Below are 18,205 nucleotides of genomic sequence, written 5' to 3'. Positions count from 1 at the left end.
TCTTAAGCTCACTGCATCCCTTCAGGTCTCCAAGGAATGCTAAGTTTCCTCTCTGCCGTGAGAGACACGAAGTGAACTTAGTGTTGGGAGACAGAAGCTGCATGGCCCTCGGGGGCTGACCCACAGAGACTTCAGGATATAGCAGAGAGAGCTTGGCATGACTTATTACTCCAGGCTGTAGAATCCTGGAAAAGAGCTACCATGCAGTCCACGCCTGGTCGACTAGAGGACCACCTTAGTGGAAGGGGGACAATCAGGGCCTCTGGCCTGCCATGTGCACAAGCATAACAATTGCTTTTGTTTAATGTGCAGATGGAATATTTGATCCATTTCAACCAGGAATTTGCATCTTGGTATGCTGTCTTAATAGTACACAGGAGGCCTTATTACTTTTAAATTATACAACATTTTTTGCTTAAAATTTTTTTAATAAAATTTTTTCTTTTATGACTTTTGCAGACAATTTTTTTAACATGTTTTAACTTTTTGACTTATTACAAACATTCTTTTCTTTAAACAACCAGTTAATTTATTTCAGGACAAGAATTTATCATATAACTCTTTTTATATAAATTCTGCCTCTCCCCTTTTTTTTTGAAGATAACCATTCTTTTTTTAAAGCAAACTTTCTTTATGTGTTTGGACTAGACTGTCTAAGGCCACAAGATTAGAAGTTACCATAATACATGTTACACTGTTAACTTTTAGCAAACTTCACTTTTGTTGAAAACCTTATAAGTTTGTGATTTCAATTATCCTTTGCTATTAATAAGACCTTGTTTAGTCTAAATTAACTTAGAATTGGTATAGATGGCCTTTTTTTCTCTCTGCTGGTCTTTCCTTGCCTCTGCCAGCTGCTTATGCTGCTGTTCTCTTAACTACTGTGGGGAGGGGGGGAAGGGGATCTAAAACCAACTGTAACTGTCTATGTATAGAAACTGGTCTGGGTGCTTTGGCTTACAGGTTACCTTGTGCCATACCTTTGAAACAAGGGACCTCTCCAGGCTTTCTTCTGATAGCCAATCCACCTCTAATGCTAGCCAGTCTATTTCACACAAAGTTCTAAGTTTTTCTGGTGTCACAGTAACACCGTAATCTCCCTTAAATCTTGAAATTTTTTTTTAAACATAGTTCCCAGTGGGGTGGGCTTACTTTGCGCCTGACCCATATTTTTTTCTTCCGAGACAAAATACCATGCTCACACCACACATACTCACCACAAGACAAAGAATGGGTAAAGAGGGTACACACACACTTTTACCGTTTATACCAAACCAAAATCATGAAATTCAAAATCTGAATACCAAAAAATTTAAGCCAAGTGAAAACCAAAACTAAAGTATCCAGCAATTCAAGTCAAGTCAAAACCAGAACAAAAGTGCCAATGCAGGTACACCGTGGGTGATCAGGCCACGCTTCCACTCAGATGGAGTGGGGCAAGTTCCAAAGACTAGTCTTACCAAGTTTCAGATGTCCGGACTCCCAAGTGCCAGTTCCTTCCCGGTGTTCAGCCACTGTGTTAATCCTCCGCGGGGGCCTGCTACACGCTGCTCTGGCGAGGCATTCCACCAGGGCAATGTCCTACCCGGGAGCGCTCTTTGGATCGCGTCACTCAGGCTGGCCGGAGTCCCCCACAGGGACGCTCCACAGGGCAGGCTTAAGCCGCCTAAGGGGCTGCCTCGGCCGTCTGTCAGTCACCTTGCTTCCCGGTCAGGGAACCAAGAAATGTAGCAGGACGAGCCATAGATAAAACCTCTCAGACACCAAGTTGTAGAAGGAAGGGCTTTATTCAGCTGGGATCATCGGCAAGCTACTGCCTTAAAATCCCAGCTCCCTAAGTGCACAATTTCTGTCCCTTTTAAGGGCTCACAACACTAAAGATTTCACATGAAAGGGTCGTGATTGATTTGAGCAGGCAGGCGGTACGTGACAGGGGCTGCATGCACCGGTGGTCAGAGAGAAACAGAACAGGGCAGGGAATTTCACAATATTCTTCTATACAATGTCTGGAATCTATGAATAACATCAGTTTCTAAGTTATGAGTTGATTTTTAACTACTGGGTTTAGGCCAGGCAGGCCCAGGCCTGGTTTCGGCCTGGCGCTGGGCTGCCTGTCTTTGGTTTTACTTCCTTATTGTTTTTTCTTAAAACAGGTACTGAGTATAAAACAATATAAAACAATATGAGAGCGTCTCTCTCTTCCCTCAAGCTCACTGCAACCTCCCCTCTGGGTTCAAGCAATTCTTCTGCCTCAGCCTCCCAGGGATCTGGGACTACTGGCGCATGCTACCACATCTGGATGCTTTTTTTGTATTTTTAGTACAGATGGGGTTTCACCATGTTGGCCAGGCTGGTCTTGAATTCCTGACCTCAGACGATCTACCCACCTCGGCCTGCCAAACTGCTGGGATTATAGGCGTAAGCCAACCACACCTGGCCCCAGGCATAATTTTCATAGGTTTATTGGCCACTTGTATTTCTTGTTCAGAGACTTGCATGCCTGTATCTTTCTGAACTTTGGTTTCTTCATTTGTAAAAATGGGGATATAGACTCCTGGTAATCCTAAGCATGAGAATTAGAAGGTCAAGAATGAATTTCAAAGCTTGTGCAGTTCCTGCCTGCTTTTCTCCTACCCCCTGTGAGTGATAGTCTCATGCATTTTGGCTTCCTTTTTGAAGAGGGCTTCTGATCCTGGAGGGAGGACACTAGGAGCTTTTGCTCTGAGTGGTCTTTGGGCCCTTTTGGTAACTCATCGGAAGCCCTCAGCCAATGGTAGCAGTGACAACCAGGATCCTCATTTGCCTGTATTCCTAGGTCACAGCTTTATAGGGATGGCCAGAGATTCTGCTAATTAAAAACAAGAATCATTGAGAGGTATTGTAGGAGGCTCTAAATCGGACCCACCCACCCCCTCTCTGAAGATGCGTGTTTAAGAGGCAGGGTTGCCTACTGGGTGGAGGCCCCAGCACTGCCACTTATTTTGCTGAGTAATATTGGGCAAGTGGCTTCCCCATCTCTGAGCCGAGTGCTTTTATCTGTAAAATGGAAATAATAATGGCACTTACCCAATGGGATTGTTGTAGGCACTGATGAGCAAATGTATGAAGAGCACTAGGCACCTAACTAGGTAACTATTATTCTTCTTTAACAAAAGGTTTTATAACTTCTCTGCAACTAGCTCACTTAACATTGCTGTCAGTCAGTAAATTCCCTCTGGCAGTCTAATTGCAATCCCTCCTACTGCCATTTCAGGTCATTCACTTGAGTTCTGTAGTGAGGGGAGGTCATTTTTAAGGTCCTCCTATAGCTTTTTCTCTGTTCTCCCTGGTTCCAGGAATGGTCTGTCAAACTCTCTGGGGAGGGGAGGGCAGCACAAGGAGGGTACTCTTGGGGGCATCTTCCATTCTTTCTTTGCCCTGAACCTATCGCTGGAGACTCAGATACTATCTGCTGACGGTGGGGGTTGGGGAGAGGGGCAACAGGCGGCAGGGGTGGGATGGGGTTGGGGGTGGGGTGGACGAAAGGCCCACCTGGCCCAGCTTTAGTGTGTGGCTTTCCCTATTCCACTGGGGATTTTCACACGTCTCCTGCCAAAGGCCCAGGGGGCCACTGAGCCTTTCTAGAGAAGGAATGATTTGGCCAAGCTTGGAAGTGGGCCCCTGTCTAGGGCCTAATAATCATCAGAAAGGCCTTCCTGGCTAGGCTCCCAGGATCCCTGGAGCCTCCTAAGGGGCTTTCACATTCAGGATCTTCAGGCCTCGTTTGATCACTCCAGCCTGAGCTGGGGGTCTAGGCTGGGCCTCCACAGGCAGCCAAGCAATGCATAACAATGGCCTCCTGGGACTCAGCGCTCACCACACTCAGGGCCACATCTTAAGTACTTTGTAATAATAATAGCTTGCATTTACTGAGTGTTTATTAGGTACCAAACTCCTCACAACTATTCTGGGAGGAAGATACTGTTACAGACAAGGAAAAGAAAGCTGAAGGTTCTCAATTGCTCAAAATGATAGCACCACAAAATGCCCGTGCTGGGGCTCCAAAACCAGTGCTCCCCATCTGCCCATTCTCTTCCTCCTGTTGGCACTTTGGCCCCCCTGTCCTTCTGTATCAATAGTTTTCTCCAGGCCCCTCTCTCACCTCATCTCTGCCCTCCCGCCACACAACTGGGATTTTCAATACCCCCCACCATCAGTCATTGTCCCTCCAATTATTGAAGACACCCCTGAGGTCACAAAGGGATTAGATCCCCAGTCCCTCCCAGTCCAGCCACCCTGCCATCCTTTCAGGTGCCGCTGCTAGCCAACCCACCTAGAGATCAAAGGTTACTAGTGCTGAGAAGGGGCTCCGTCCATGCCTTCCTCATCCCAGGGTCAGCTGCTGGCCCTGGCCAGAATGTGGCTCTTCGAGAAGGTTGGGAAATGGCCTAGACTGAAGCTTTAACCCTCTTTTGTCAATTTCTCCCCAGGGTGGCCAGGTCTGGTCGACCCAGGCAACCCAACCAGCGGGGCTGAGGGTGGAACAAAAAGCTCTGGCTCCTCCACTAGCTAGCTGCATGGTCTTGGCCAAGTCACTCGTCTTCTTTGTGCTTCAGTTTCCTTAACAATAAATTAGGACTAAACATGACACCTTCTCCCTCAGGCTTTGGTGATGTAGGATACAATAAATTCCTCTTCAAAGCTTTTAGCCTGTTAACCTCCTTTAAAATTCAATAGGTGGAAAATTGTTAAGTACAATGAGTTCGTCTTCAAAGAACCAATATGTCAGTGTGTTCAACTTCCCTGTTCTTTTTTTTTTTTTTTTTTTTTTTGAGATGGAGTCTCACTCTTGTTGCCCAGGCTGGAGTGCAGTGGCGTGATCTCGGCTCCCTGCAACCTCCGCCTCCTGGTTTCAAGCGATTCTCCCTCCTCAGCCTCCCAAGTAGCTGAGATTACAATTTTTTGCATTTTTGGTACAGATGGGGTTTCACCATGTTGGCCAGGCTGGTCTCGAACTCCTGACCTCAGGTGAGCCACCTCCCTCAGCCTCCCAAAGTGCTGGGATTACAAGCATAAGCCACCACACCTGGCCTTTTTTTTAAAATAGAGTTTCACTCTTGTTGCACAGGCTGGAGTGTAATGGCACGATCTCAGCTCACTGCAACCTCTGCCTCCCAGGTTCAAGCAATTCTCCTGCCTCAGCCTTCTGAGCAGCTAGGACTACAGGTGTGTGCCACCATGCCCAGCTAATTTTTTGTACTGTTTTAGTAGATATGGGGTTTTGCTATGTTGACAAGGCTAGTCTCAAGCTCCTGACCTCAGGTGATCCACTCGCCTTGGCCTTCCAAAGTGCTGGGATTACAGGCGTGAGCCACTGTGCCCAGCCTAACTTTTGTATTTTTAGTAGAGACAGGGTTTCACTATGTTGGCCAGGCTGGTCTCGAACTCCTGATCTCAAATGATCCGCCCGCCTCGGCCTCCCAAAATGCTGGGATTACAGGTGTGAGCCACCGTGCCCAGCCAGATGCTTTCTTATTCTTATGCAAATGTACCTCCAAGACAAGTCCTCCAGGGACCCCTTTCCACCAGATGGGCCCCCTTGGTATTCCCTGGCACCCCAGGGGCCTGAGCTACCTCCTTTGGAGGTGCCAGCTCCTCCCCCAGTCTTTCTTTCTCCTATTGTCATCCCAGTCATTTCCCCTGTGCTCCCCTCTCCATTGTCTTCCGTTCAGGTGATGGACCCAGGCTATCTGTGAGAGGGCAGGGTGCCCATCTAGGTTCAAGGGGTCTATGGAAGATAACTACAGACATTTAATAGGGATAGTTCACATTTGTTGGGGAGATTGCAGAAGGCTTGTAAAATGAGCTTTGCTTCTTCAATAGCATCTTGGGTAAATAGCATCAGGTAAATATTTATTGATCACTCCCTACAGGTCATGCATGGCACTAAGCACTCTTGTAGCATCATCTGATGCCAGTCTAGGCTTCCAACCACTGCACTACATTGCCTACTCCTAGTTCACTTAACCCAGTTACAGCACGTCTCATGCCTTTTCCCCATGGTTTACTTGTCTCCCCCCATTAGACTGTGAGTCCTAAGAGAGAAAGGATGACGGGTTGGGTGCGGTGGCTCACGCCTGTAATCCCAGCACTTTGGGAGGCCGAGGCAGGTGGATCACCTGAGGTCAGGAGTTCGAGACCAACCCCGTCTCTACTAAAAACACAAAAATTAGCCCGGTGTGGTGGCAAGTGCCTGTAATCCCAGCTACTCGGGAGGCTGAGTCAGGAGAACTGCTTGAACCCGGAAGGTGGAGCTTGCGGTGAGCCGAGATCACGCCACTGCACTCTAGCCTGGGTGACAGAGAGAGACTCCATCTAAAAAATAATAATTAAAAAAAAAAAGAGAGAGAGAGAGAAAGGATGGCATTACTGCGGTACTGTATCTGCCCCGTATATCTGTCATCGGTTAGCCCAAGGTCTGGCACACATGTTGCTAAACACTAGGATTGAGATGGTTGGGAAGGGGTTTTCTATCCTGTGTCCCTCCCCTCTCTGAGGTTGGCCTAGTTGAGCGGAGGCTTTGGATGACCTGACTGGGAGACTGAAGGTCTTTGGGCATAGGCATGTGCATATTAGGTTACTGATAGGGTTCTGCTGGGATCTACATTTAGTCCTCACAGAGGCTGCCAGCTCAAACCCTCCATTAGCCTGCATTGCCCCTATCTGACTGGCCTCCTCACGTATACCTGCCTTTGATTTTCAGGGCACCTGATGCCAGTGGGCAGGTGATTAAGAGGCACCCATTCCCACAGCTGAAAATACTGCCCAAATGAGTGTGTGCAGTGCCTGCCCCCAAGAACCTATAAACCAGTTCTTTTTTTTTTTTTTTTTCCTTTGGGCTGGCGGGGGAATGGAGTTTTGCTCTTGTTGCCCAGGCTGGAACACAATGGCGCGATCTCGGCTCACTGCAACCTCTGCCTCCCGGGTTTAAGCGATTCTCCTGCCTCAGCCTCCAGGGTAGCTAGAATTAAAGGCATGCGCCACCTCGCCCGGCTAATTTTTTTTTTTTTTTTTTTTTTGAGACAGAGTCTGGCTCTGTCGCCCAGGCTGGAGTGCAGTGACGCAATCTTGGTTCACTGCAAGCTCTGCTTCCTGGGTTCACGCCATTCTCCTGCCTCAGCCTCCGGAGTAGCTGGGACTACAGGTGCCTGCCACCACGCCCGGCTAATTTTCTGTATTTTTAGTAGAGACAGGGTTTCACCGTGTTAGCCAGGATGGTGTCGATCTCCTGACCTCGTGATCTGCCCACCTTGGCCTCCCAAGGCTAATTTTGTATTTTTAGTAGAGATGGGGTTTCTCCTTGTTGGTCCGGCTGGTCTTGAACTTCCGACCTCAGGTGATCACTACAACCTCTGCCTCCCAGGTTCAAGCAATTCTTGTGCCTCATCCTCCTGAGTAGCTGGGATTACAGGTGTGAGCCACCACGCCTGGCTAATTTTTGTATTTTTAGTAGAGATGGGGTTTTGCCATGTTGGCCAGGCTGGTGCTGAACTCCTGACCTCAAGTGATCCACCCTCCTCGGCCTCCCAAAGTGCTGGGATTAAAGGTGTGAGCCACCACACCTGGTCAAGAACTTATAAGTCAGTTCTATCTGGATGCCTGACCTGGTTCCTGGGAGGTGGCCTCCTCGGGGCTTGGACACCTTAGAGAGGTGGGGGAAGTTCTCTTTTTTATTTTTTTTATTTTTTATTTTTATTTCTATTTTTTTTGAGACGGAGTCTCGCTCTGTCGCCCAGGCTGGAGTGTGGTGGCACAATCTCAGCTCACTGCAAGCTCCGCCTCCCAGGTTCACGCCATTCTCCTGTCTCAGCCTCCTGAGTAGCTGGGACTACAGGCGCCCGCCACCACGCCCGGCTAATTTTTTTGCATTTTTAGTAGAGACGGGATTTCACCTTGTCAGCCAGGATGGTCTCGTTCTCCTGACCTCGTGATTCACCCACCTCAGCCTCCCAAAGTGTTGGGATTACAGGCATGAGCCACTGCACCCGGACTCTTTTTATTTTTACTTAAAAATAAACAGTGAGTCTCACTCTGTCACCCAGGCTGGAGTGCAGTGGTGTGATCATATCTCAGTGCAGCCTCGACCTCCTGGGCTCAAGCGATTCTCCCACCTCAGCCTCCCAAGTAGCTGAAATTATAGTCGCACACCACTACTATTTTTGTAGAGACAGCGTCTCACTATGTTGCCCAGACTGGCCTCAAACTCTTGGGCTCAAGTGATCCTCCTACCTCAGCTCAAAGTGCTGGGATTACAGGTATGAGCCACCACACCTTTCTGGGAGCTCCCTTCCTTTTCTCCTTCCTCATCCTCTTCCCGTCCAATATCCCAGCTCACTCACCTCCCCAGCCATCTACCACCAACACACCCTACCCAGAAGAAGGACTATTATTGTCCTTAAAAGTCAGCATAGAGTGCTCAAGAATATCTATAATAATGACATAGTGTCCCTTAGTGTTTCCATTTTGTTACTGGTAAAAGAAGCAGCCAGGCGCAATGGCTCACACCTGTAATCCCAGCACTTTGGGAGGCCGAGGTGGGCAGATCACGAGGTCAGGAGATTGAGACCACCCTGGCCAACATGATGAAACCCCATCTCCACTAAAAATACAAAAATTAGCTGGGCATAGTGGTGCACACCTGTAGTCCCAGCTACTCGGGAGGCTGAGGCAGGAGAATCGCTTGAACCCAGGAGGTGGAGGTTGCAGTGAGCTGAGATCGCGCCTTTGCACTCAAGCCTGGACGACAGAGCGAGACTCCATCTCAAAAAAAAAAAAAAGCAGCAGCAGCAAAGATGTTCTGGGCATCTTAAAACTTTGGGATCATTATGGGGGAGGTGGTGCAGGTGGTATGTGTGATAGGAATGCTTTTATGTTGGGTCTCAAAATGTGAGGAGTGTTTAGGCAGGTAGAAAAGGTGGCAAAGGAGTGTTCAGGCCAAAGCCTGTGATAAAGCACACAAAGGACGTGGGAGATGACAAGAAACGAGATTGAAAGGGTTGTGCATGCCAAGCTAAACGTGTGGACTGATCCTGAGGGCAGTCAGAAGCCACTGAAGAGTTTGGGGCCAGTGAGTACATTCCAACAACAGAGAGAAGTGTTAAAATAGCTGATGTTGGCCGGGCACAGTGGCTCATGCCTGTAATCCCAGTGCTTTGGGAAGCCGAGGTGGGAGGATCGCTTGAGTCCAGTAGTTCAAGACCATTTAGAGAGACCCCAACTCTACAAAAAAATGAACAAAAGTAGCCAGTCGTGGTGGCATGCAACTGTGGTCCCAGCTACTCCAGAGGCTGAGGAGGAAGAATGGCTTGAGCCCAGGTAATTGAGGCTCAAGTGGGCCAAGATCATGCCACCGCACTCCAGCCTGGGCTCCAACCAGTTTCAAGAAAACAAACAAACAAACAAAAAACCGCTGATGCTCACTGAGCCTCTGCTTAGTACTGAAAAAGATGATTTCGTTTAGTCCTTCCAACACTCTTCCAGGGTTGTTAGTATTATTTCCATTGCGTTGTAAGGCAAACTGGGGTATGAGATTGTTTTCTCAAGGTCACTGCTAGGAGTTGGTCCTGGATCCTCTTCCTGTCATCATCCTGTTGGTCTGAGAGAGGGTAGGGGTCAGGGAAGGGCTCTGAGACGATGAGAAGACAGGACGGACAACCAGACGCCATGCCCGTCTAGTTGAGGGGGAGGATGGCAGCGCTCTCGAGGGTGAAGCACAGGTTTCTGACTCGGGCTCCTGGGAGGAGCGGGCAAAGGCGTGGAGATGTGAGCCACAGGCGCCAGCCAGTGGTCCCAGGTCCGAGACAGGACCTGCCGCCCGAGAGGCGTGGGAGCCGCACGGAGCAGCCGCCGCCTGCCTCTCTTGTCCTACTCTGGCGCGAGTCCATCCGGGCGGCGCGGCTGCTGAGAGCAGCGCCCTCTAGCGGAGGCCGGGCCTTGGCCCCGGGCCGGATGAAGTCACCGGCCGGAGGCATGCCGGGAACTGCGCCGCCGCGGCAGTCTTCACCCGCTGGGGGTGGTCTGGGCGCAGCTGCGGCCTGGCCTGTAGGGTCTCTGTCCAAACTGCGAGCCAGTGCACGCGCGAGTGTAGGGCCTCCTGACACGTCACCGAGAGCTCTGCGGTACCTTCTCCTGCCTCCCGCGGCCACGGTGGTCTCAGACCCCTCAGATCCCACATTGGATCCCTTCCTCCCGTCCTCACACTCCTCCGGCTTCTCTTACCACATTTTGGCCCTTCGACACCCTCGTGCTCCCCGCCTCATGCCTCATATCTCCGGGCCAGTATTTCATCGGGTCACCTCCACATCCCACTCGCTTCCCTCTGTCCCAACTGCCTGTGTCTTCATTCATGCCAACATCGACTCCAGGCTGGATGGCCACACCAGTCACCACCAGTCCGGCTCTTCAACGCATTTTTTGCCCTGCAGCTGGAGGAAGGAAATTTATTTATTTTATTTATTTATTTTTTTGAGACGGGGTCTTGCTCTGTCGCCCAGGCTGGAGTGCAGTAGCACTGTCTCGGCTCACTGCAACATCTGCCTCCCGGGTTCAAGCGATTCTGAGTAAGGGTATTTGTAAAGATAATGTTGTTCCTAGGATTGATGATCTTCAGCAGCCTTCCTTTCATATAAAGATCAAACTTCTCGGTCTGACCCACCAGCCTTTGAGGCCTGGACCCTGCACCCTCCAGCCCATCTTTCACAAAGCCTCCCTCTGGGTGGATCCACAGTCATCTGCATCAACATCACTGGTGGAGCTTGTTTAATACACAGATTCTGGGTCCCTGTGCCAGACCCATCAAATCAGAATCCCTGGGAGGGGCACGCATTTTCACCAGCTTTCCTTAGTTGAGACCCGCTTCTTGCAGCTCCGGAAAAATTACAGGGTTACTGTAATCCCAGCACTTTGGGAGGCGGAGGTGGGCGGATCTCTTGAGGTCAGGCGTTCGAGACCAGCCTGGCCAACATGGTGAAACCCTGTCTCTACTAAAAATACAAAAAATTAGTTCGGCATGGTGGCAGGCGCCTGTAATCCCAGCTACTTTGGAGGCTGAGGCAGGAGAATCACTTGAATCCGGGAGGTGGAGGTTGCAGTGAGCCGAGATTGCGCCACTGCACTCCAGCCTGGGCGACGAGTGAGTGAGACTCTGTCTCAAAAACAAAACAAAACAAAACAAACAAAAAAACCCAAAAAGCCAAAAACAGGGTTATCTTCCCTCCTAGCCTGTACACAGCACAGGAGGTGTAGTTTCCCCTTACTCAGACACTACACCTCCTCTGCTTCCTTCACATTGAGATTACAGGTCATCCCTCTCCTGCTCTTCTGAAGCCCCAGGCTTACTCCTAAAACAGCGCTTAAGTGGAGTTTTGCCTGTCTGCTTCTTTGTCCCCCAGTCAGAATGTAAACTCCTTATGGCAAGGGTTGTGTCTGTCTTGTTCACAGAGCAATGTGCCTGGCACAGAGAAGGGGATCAATAAATATGTGTTAAGTATTGAATTAATGAATATCTGGACATATTCCAAGCTTGAGACAATTCTAGCACCTGGCATCTGGTGAGAGAGAAGAGGAACTAGAATAAGCCATCCCTGGGGTGGAGGAGAAGAAGTGATTGGGGAGTATCGGGCCCTTCCAGTCCCCCTCCAGCTGTCACCCACAGGGGTCTAGTTTAAGGATGTATCTCCTCCCAAGGATGCCAAGGAGAACCTGTGTGCATATATCAACTTTCTTCTCTGTGGTCTCTGTGGACCTCTTGACCCATCTCTACCGCTCTACTGGGGCGTTGAGTCCTACCTGTACTATCCAGGGCAGCTAGGAGTGGCAACTTTTTTTTTTTTTTTTTTTTTTTTGAGATGGAGTTTCACTCTTGTTGCCCAGGCTGGAGTGCAATGGTGCGATCTCAGCTCACTGCAACCTCTGCCTCCCAGGTTCAAGTGATTCTCCTGCCTCAGCCACCCAAGTAACTGGGATTACAGGTGTGTGCCACCATGCCCGGGTAATTTTTTTTATTTTTAGTAGAGTCAAGGTTTCGTCATGTTGGCCAGGCTGGTCTCGAACTCCTGACCTCAGGTGATCCACCTGCCTCAGCCTCCCAAAGTGCTGGGATTACAGGTATGAGCCACTGCGCCCAGCTTCAGATGGCATCTTTGTACTCCAGCAGTACCTTGTCTCTCTGATTTTTGACCCATCAGAGAAATCCCAAGCCCAGTCTAGATAAATAAGCCATTACAGCCTCAAGAAAGCCAGGTTCAGACAGCAGGGCCAGTCCCTGCCCAGCCTGTAGGAAACCAGCCAGCTGATGCTGCCTAGAGCCAACACAGACCACCCTATACCCTGTGTTCTGGTCCTTCTCTGGATACAGAGTCAAGGAACTCTGACCCTGACCTCAAGTACGTTTCTCCCCATTTAATTGGGAGTTGTGGGAAGGATTTAAATTGAGCCTTAATTAGAATAAACATGATCATCGCAGCTGTGGTTCTTTTTTTTTTTTTTTTTTTTTTAATTTTTTTGAGACAGAGTTTCGCTCCTGCTGCCCAGGTTCAAGCGATTCTCCTGCCTCAGCCTCCCGAGTAGCTGGGATCACAGGCATGTGCCACCATGCCCGGCTAATTTTGTATTTTTAGTAGAGACGGGGTTTCTCCATGTTGGTCAGGCTTGTCTCGAACTCCCGACCTCAGGTGATCCACCTGCCTCGGCCTCCTATAGTGCTGGGATGGGATTACAGGCATGAGCCACCGCGCCTGGCCGGTTCTTTCTTTCTTTCTTTTTCTTTTCTTTTTTTTTTTTTTTTTGAGACAGTCTTGCTCTGTTGCCCAGACTGGAGTGCAATGGCACAAACTCGGCTCACTGCAACCTCTGCCTCCTGGGTTCAAGGAATTCTCCTGACTCAGCCTTTCGAGTAGCTGGGATTACAGGCGTGTGCCACCACACCTGAGCAATTTTTTGTATTTTTAGTAGAGACAGGGTTTCACCATGTTGGCCAGGCTGGTGTTGAACTCCCGACCTCAAGTGATCCGCCTGCCTCGGCCTCCCAAAGTGCTGGGATTACAGGTGTGAGCCACCACGCCTGGCATTTTTTTTTTTTTTTTTAGATGGAGTCTCACACTGTTGCCCAGGCTGGAGTACAGTGGCGTGATCTCAGCTCACTGCAACCTCTGCCTCCTGGGTTCAAGCTATTCTCCTGCCTCAGCTTCCTGAGTAGCTGGGATTACAGGCATGTGCCATCATGCCCAGCTGATCTTTCCGTATTTTGGTAGAGATGGGGTTTCACCACTTTGGCCAGGCTGGTTTTGAACTCCTGACCTCAGGTGATTCATCTGCCTCATCCTCCCAAAGTGCTGGGATTACAGGTTTGAACCACAGCGCCTGACTGCAGCTGTAGTTCTTACTAGATGCTGACCATGTGTCAAATACTGTTCTATACACTTGACACAGTCTCTTTCACACTTCAAACAATCCCTCTGCAGATTAGGAAACTGAGGCCCAGAGAGGTTAAGCCAGCCCATACACTTGAAGGGATGGGTGTAAAGCAGAGTGATTGAGAGGAGGGAGCCTGGGTGAGTTGGGAGGGATGCACACTTGGTGCAGCCCACAGATCCTCGGCTTTTTGGCTGGAAGGAAAGGTGCATGCCGGGCGGAGTCAGCGGTGATGTTAACGCTCCCTGCCTGCCAGGCTAGGGTGCTTGTGCTTGCTCCTCCAGGCTCCACACCAACTGGTTTCTTCTGTGTTTCTATCTTAGGTGACCAGTGCTACGGCTTAATGAATTGGAGCTGGGAGTCCTGGCTCTGGAACCTTAGGCAGGCTCCTGCACTCTCTTGGCCTCAGTGTCCTCTCTCTGAAAGGAGTGTTGCTCAGGCACTTCCAACCCAGCCCACGGGTCTCTCTATTCATAGCTTCAGAGCATGATTAAGCTCAGATGCAGAAGCAGCTTTAATTAACATCAGCCTTTTCCCAAAATAGCCCCTCCCCTGCCTCACAGGTGCCCTAGAACACAGGACAGGCACAGACGAGGGAGGTAAGAGAGAGCAGAGGCCCTTCTGTCTGCACAACCCTGAGCAGATGAATTTCTGGCCTTCTCATGCAGTCTTGGTTCGTTGCCCTGGTGGGTCTCCAGGCTAAAGAGAGAGTATCTATTCCTCCTTTTCCTCTTTCTAGTCTGTATTCATTCATTCATCCCTCAAAGGGGAGAGCCTTCTCTTTGCCAGGCCTGGGATACAGCCATGAACCAGATAGACAGCTGTCTCTCTCCTCGTCCAACTGGCCACCAGGTGTCACCAGTGCCAGTCACATGGCCTCTTGCAGGCCTGAGAAGTGATGGGCTGGATGGGGAAGTATGGATGAGTGAACCTGGCCAGCTCTGCTCAGCCAGCCTGAATTCCAGTTGGGCACGGTGGCTCACACCTGTAATCCCAGCACTCTGGGAGGCCAAGGCAGGCAGATCACTTGAGTCCAGGAGTTTGAGACCAGCCTGGCCAACATGCTGAAACCCCGTCTCTATTAAAAATAGAAAAATTAGCCTGGCACGGTGGCACGTGCCTGTAGTCCCAGCTACTCGGGAGCCTGAGGCACAATAATTGCTTGAACCTGGTAGGTGGAGGTTGCAGTGAGCTGAGATCGGGCCACTGCACTCTAGTCTGGGCGACAGAGTGAGACTCTGTCTCAAAAAAACTGAAAAAAGCAAAAACAAACGAAAAAAGCAAGCTCCTCAAGTGGAAAAAAAATCTATCTCCTCAATCCTCCCTCGCCATAAAGATACATTCATGGCTTCCTCAACAGCCCAGCTGGCGTGGGACCTTGGGAATTCACAACCTCTGTCCAGTCTGGAATTCTTTCTGCAGACTGTTCCTCATAGAGAGCCCACTAGCCTTCTTGTAAACCCCTTTGGTGACCACAGCTCACTACTTCACAATGCAATCTATGTTATTAGAAGTTTCTTCCTGATTTAAAACAAAAATTTGACATTCACTTTGACTTGTCCTACTTCTGCCATCTGTGTTCATAAAGAGGAAGGCTCTTCTGCCAAACCTGGCCCTGCAGGCAGTTTAAGGGATTGTTCCGGTATCCTGAGTTTGTTCATTTATTTGTTTGTTCACTTATTTGTTTGTTCACTCATTCATGACTCTATACAGAGCATTTGCTGTGTGCCAGGACTCGGGGCCATAGCAGAGAATAAATAAGGTTGAAGCCTGTCCTCCTGTGGTTTACAGTCTGTCCAAGAAGCCAACAACCAAACCAACAGTAATAATAACACATGGACATGGCCAAATAGGAAAGATGTGGGTGGGTGGACCTGGAACAGGAGGCAAGGCCCTCACCCACATGGGGACTGGGAAGACTTCCTGGGGCCATTTCCCTGTGGTTAGGCAGAAGGTGAGCAACTTCCATGAAGTTCAAAGTTTCAAAGAAAAACAGAGTTTTGCTGATGCTCTGAGCTTAGTCTGCTCACTGGAAAATGCAGCATCATGGGAAGGGATGGTGTGTTTGGAGGATGGAAGAGGGATGGGAAGAGCCATCTAAGCAGTGAGAGAGAGTACGGAGTGTCTGGAGGCAGACAAGGCCCAGTCTTGCGGGAGCACACAAGGGAGGAAGAAGCTATTGTGTCCGGAATTGGTTCCTTCCGGTGGGTTCTTGGTCTCACTGACTTCAAGAATGAAGCTGCAGACCCTTGCAGTGTTACGGTTCTTAAAGATGGTGTGTCTGGAGTTTGTTCCTTCAGATGTTCAGATGTGTCTGGAGTTTCTTCCTTCTGGTGGGTTTGTGGTCTTGCTGACTTCAGGAGTGAAGCTGTGATCCATTGCAGTGAATGTTACAGCTCTTAAAGGTGGTTCATCTGGAGTTTTTCATTCCTCCGGATGGGTTCGTGGTCTCGCTGACTTCAGGAGTGAAGCCACAGACCTTCCCAGTGAGTGTTACAGCTGTTAAAGGTGGCGCGTCCGGAGTTGGTTGTTCCTCCCAGTGGGTTTGTGGTCTCGCTGGCTTCAGGAGTGAAACCACAGACATTCGCAGGGAGTGTTACAGCTCAGAAAGGTAGTGTGGGTCCAAAGAGTGAGCAGCAGCAAGATTTATTGCTAAGAGTGAAAGAAAAAAGCTTCCACGGTGTGGAAGGGGACCCAAGCAGGTTGCCACTGCTGGCTCGGGTGGCCAGCTTTTATTCCCTTATTTGGCCCCACCCACATCCTGCTGATTGGTCCATTTTACAGAGTGCTGATTGGTCCGTTTTTACAGACTGCTGATTGGTAAGTTTACAAACATTTGGCTAGACAGAGCGCTTATTGGTGCGTTTTTACAGAATGCTGATTGGTGCATTTACAAACCTTGGCCGGGTGTGGTGGCTCACGCCTGTAATCCCAGCACTTTGGGAGGCTGAGGTGGGCGGATCATGAGGTCAGGAGATCGAGACCATCATGGCTAAAATGGTGAAACCCCGTCTCTACTAAAAATACAAAAAATTAGGTGGGCGTGGTGGCGGGTGCCTGTAGCCCCAGCTACTCAGGAGGCTGAAGCAGGAGAATGGCGTGAACCCAGGAGGCGGAGCTTCCAGTGAGCTGAGATAGTGCCACTGCACTCCAGCCTGGGCAACCGAGCAAGACTCTGTCTCAAAAAAAAAAAAAAAAACCTTTAACTAGACACAGAGTGCTCATTGGTGTGTTTACAATCCTTTAGCTAGACAGAAAAGTTCTCTAAGTCCCCACCCGACCCAGAAGCCCAGCCGGCTTCACCTCTCAATGCCCCCTCTAAACAGGACACCCCAACTGCTGTTGGGAATTGGGCAATGATCGCTCTAGCTACTTCCTGCTGGATAGGGGCGAAGAAGGGGCCTTGCAGTTGTAGTGTCCTCCAGAGGGGAACTCTTTAGGCCAGTGAAAGGGCCAGTGGGTAGGTCCAGGGGTCCTCAGTAGAAGTTGTTATTTGAGCTCATTTGGGGTTCCATTTGTAAGACCATCTGTAGCTTGATGGCTTCGATCCTAGAGGAAACAAATTTGACAAGGTTAAAAATACAGGGCCTGAAGGCGAGTAATAGCAAGATGGCTGCCATGGGACCTAGAAAGGGGAGAAGCCATGTTGCCCAACTCCAGAGGTTGGTATAAGAGTTTGAAAGGCGTTGTCTGATTTCAGAAGCCTTTTCCTGTAAACACCTGGTGGCATCTCGTACTATACCTGACTGGTTAGTGTAAAAACAACACTCTTCCTCTAAGAAGGTGCAGAGTCCTCCTTTCTCAGCAATGAGGAGGTCTAGGCCTCAGCAGTTCTGGAGACTCACTGCTGCCAAATAGTCTATTTGGGATTGTAGAGTAAGGATAGTTTTCGTTATCTCTTGCAAACTGTCTGAGAAATCCTTTGAGAGTGTGTGGTAGTAGGATAATGAAGTAGATAAACTGGCTATTCCAGTTCCTGTAGCGTAGCCATTCCTAACCCTATAAGTAGGGGTATTAGTTGTATGGCTCTGCGCTGATGGACTTGAGCTTTGAGGGGTACTGATAGGGTCTGATTTCCTGGGGCAATGTTAATGTTGGGACTTAGAAAGACTAAGGTGCAGGTGCCTGTCCAGTTAGTGGGGAGGCAGATATAGGTCGGTGTTCCACATAAGAAGAATATACCTCAGCTGGGTAGACAAAACTGGTTGTGTATGTTAAAAAGGTGTGCGAGTTTGTTGTTTTCATTTTTTCATACTTCTAGAGTACTTGCCAAGGTAGCTCCGGTGAGTGGCTGGAAAGGGATGTTGGGAGCAAAGTGAGTGGCTCCATGTGTTCTATTTTATTTTCATCCCAGCAGGAGCTACAGTATATAGTCCTATCGCAAAGAGTATGGTTAGTATGCTGCTTAATAATATGATGAAATAGTAAAAGGATTCCATTAAAGGGGCAAGGAGAGGTGTTAAAGATTATGTAGGTTTTCACTTATCTTTTTTAAGGAGGAAGGGGTTTTTCTTCAGGATCAGTGGTAGGAGCCTTTTTAGTCTGGGATGATTCCTTCCAAAATAGGAGATGCAAGTCCTCCAATGGTTCACAGGTATCAAGGCTGGTCTGGGTGATCTTGGGATTCCTGAGCTGATGGTCCCGCAGGTTCCTCAGGGGATGTCCAAAATTTAACTCGGGTGTGGTGAATCCAAGATTCCACTCCTGCCACCTTAACTGCAGTGGGGGTAGAGAGGATTATTGAGTATGGTCCTTC

This window comes from Pan troglodytes, chromosome 4 (genome assembly GCF_028858775.2).
Source record: "Pan troglodytes isolate AG18354 chromosome 4, NHGRI_mPanTro3-v2.0_pri, whole genome shotgun sequence".
Taxonomy (NCBI): domain Eukaryota; kingdom Metazoa; phylum Chordata; class Mammalia; order Primates; family Hominidae; genus Pan; species Pan troglodytes.
Note: the sequence above shows the minus strand (reverse complement) of the source record.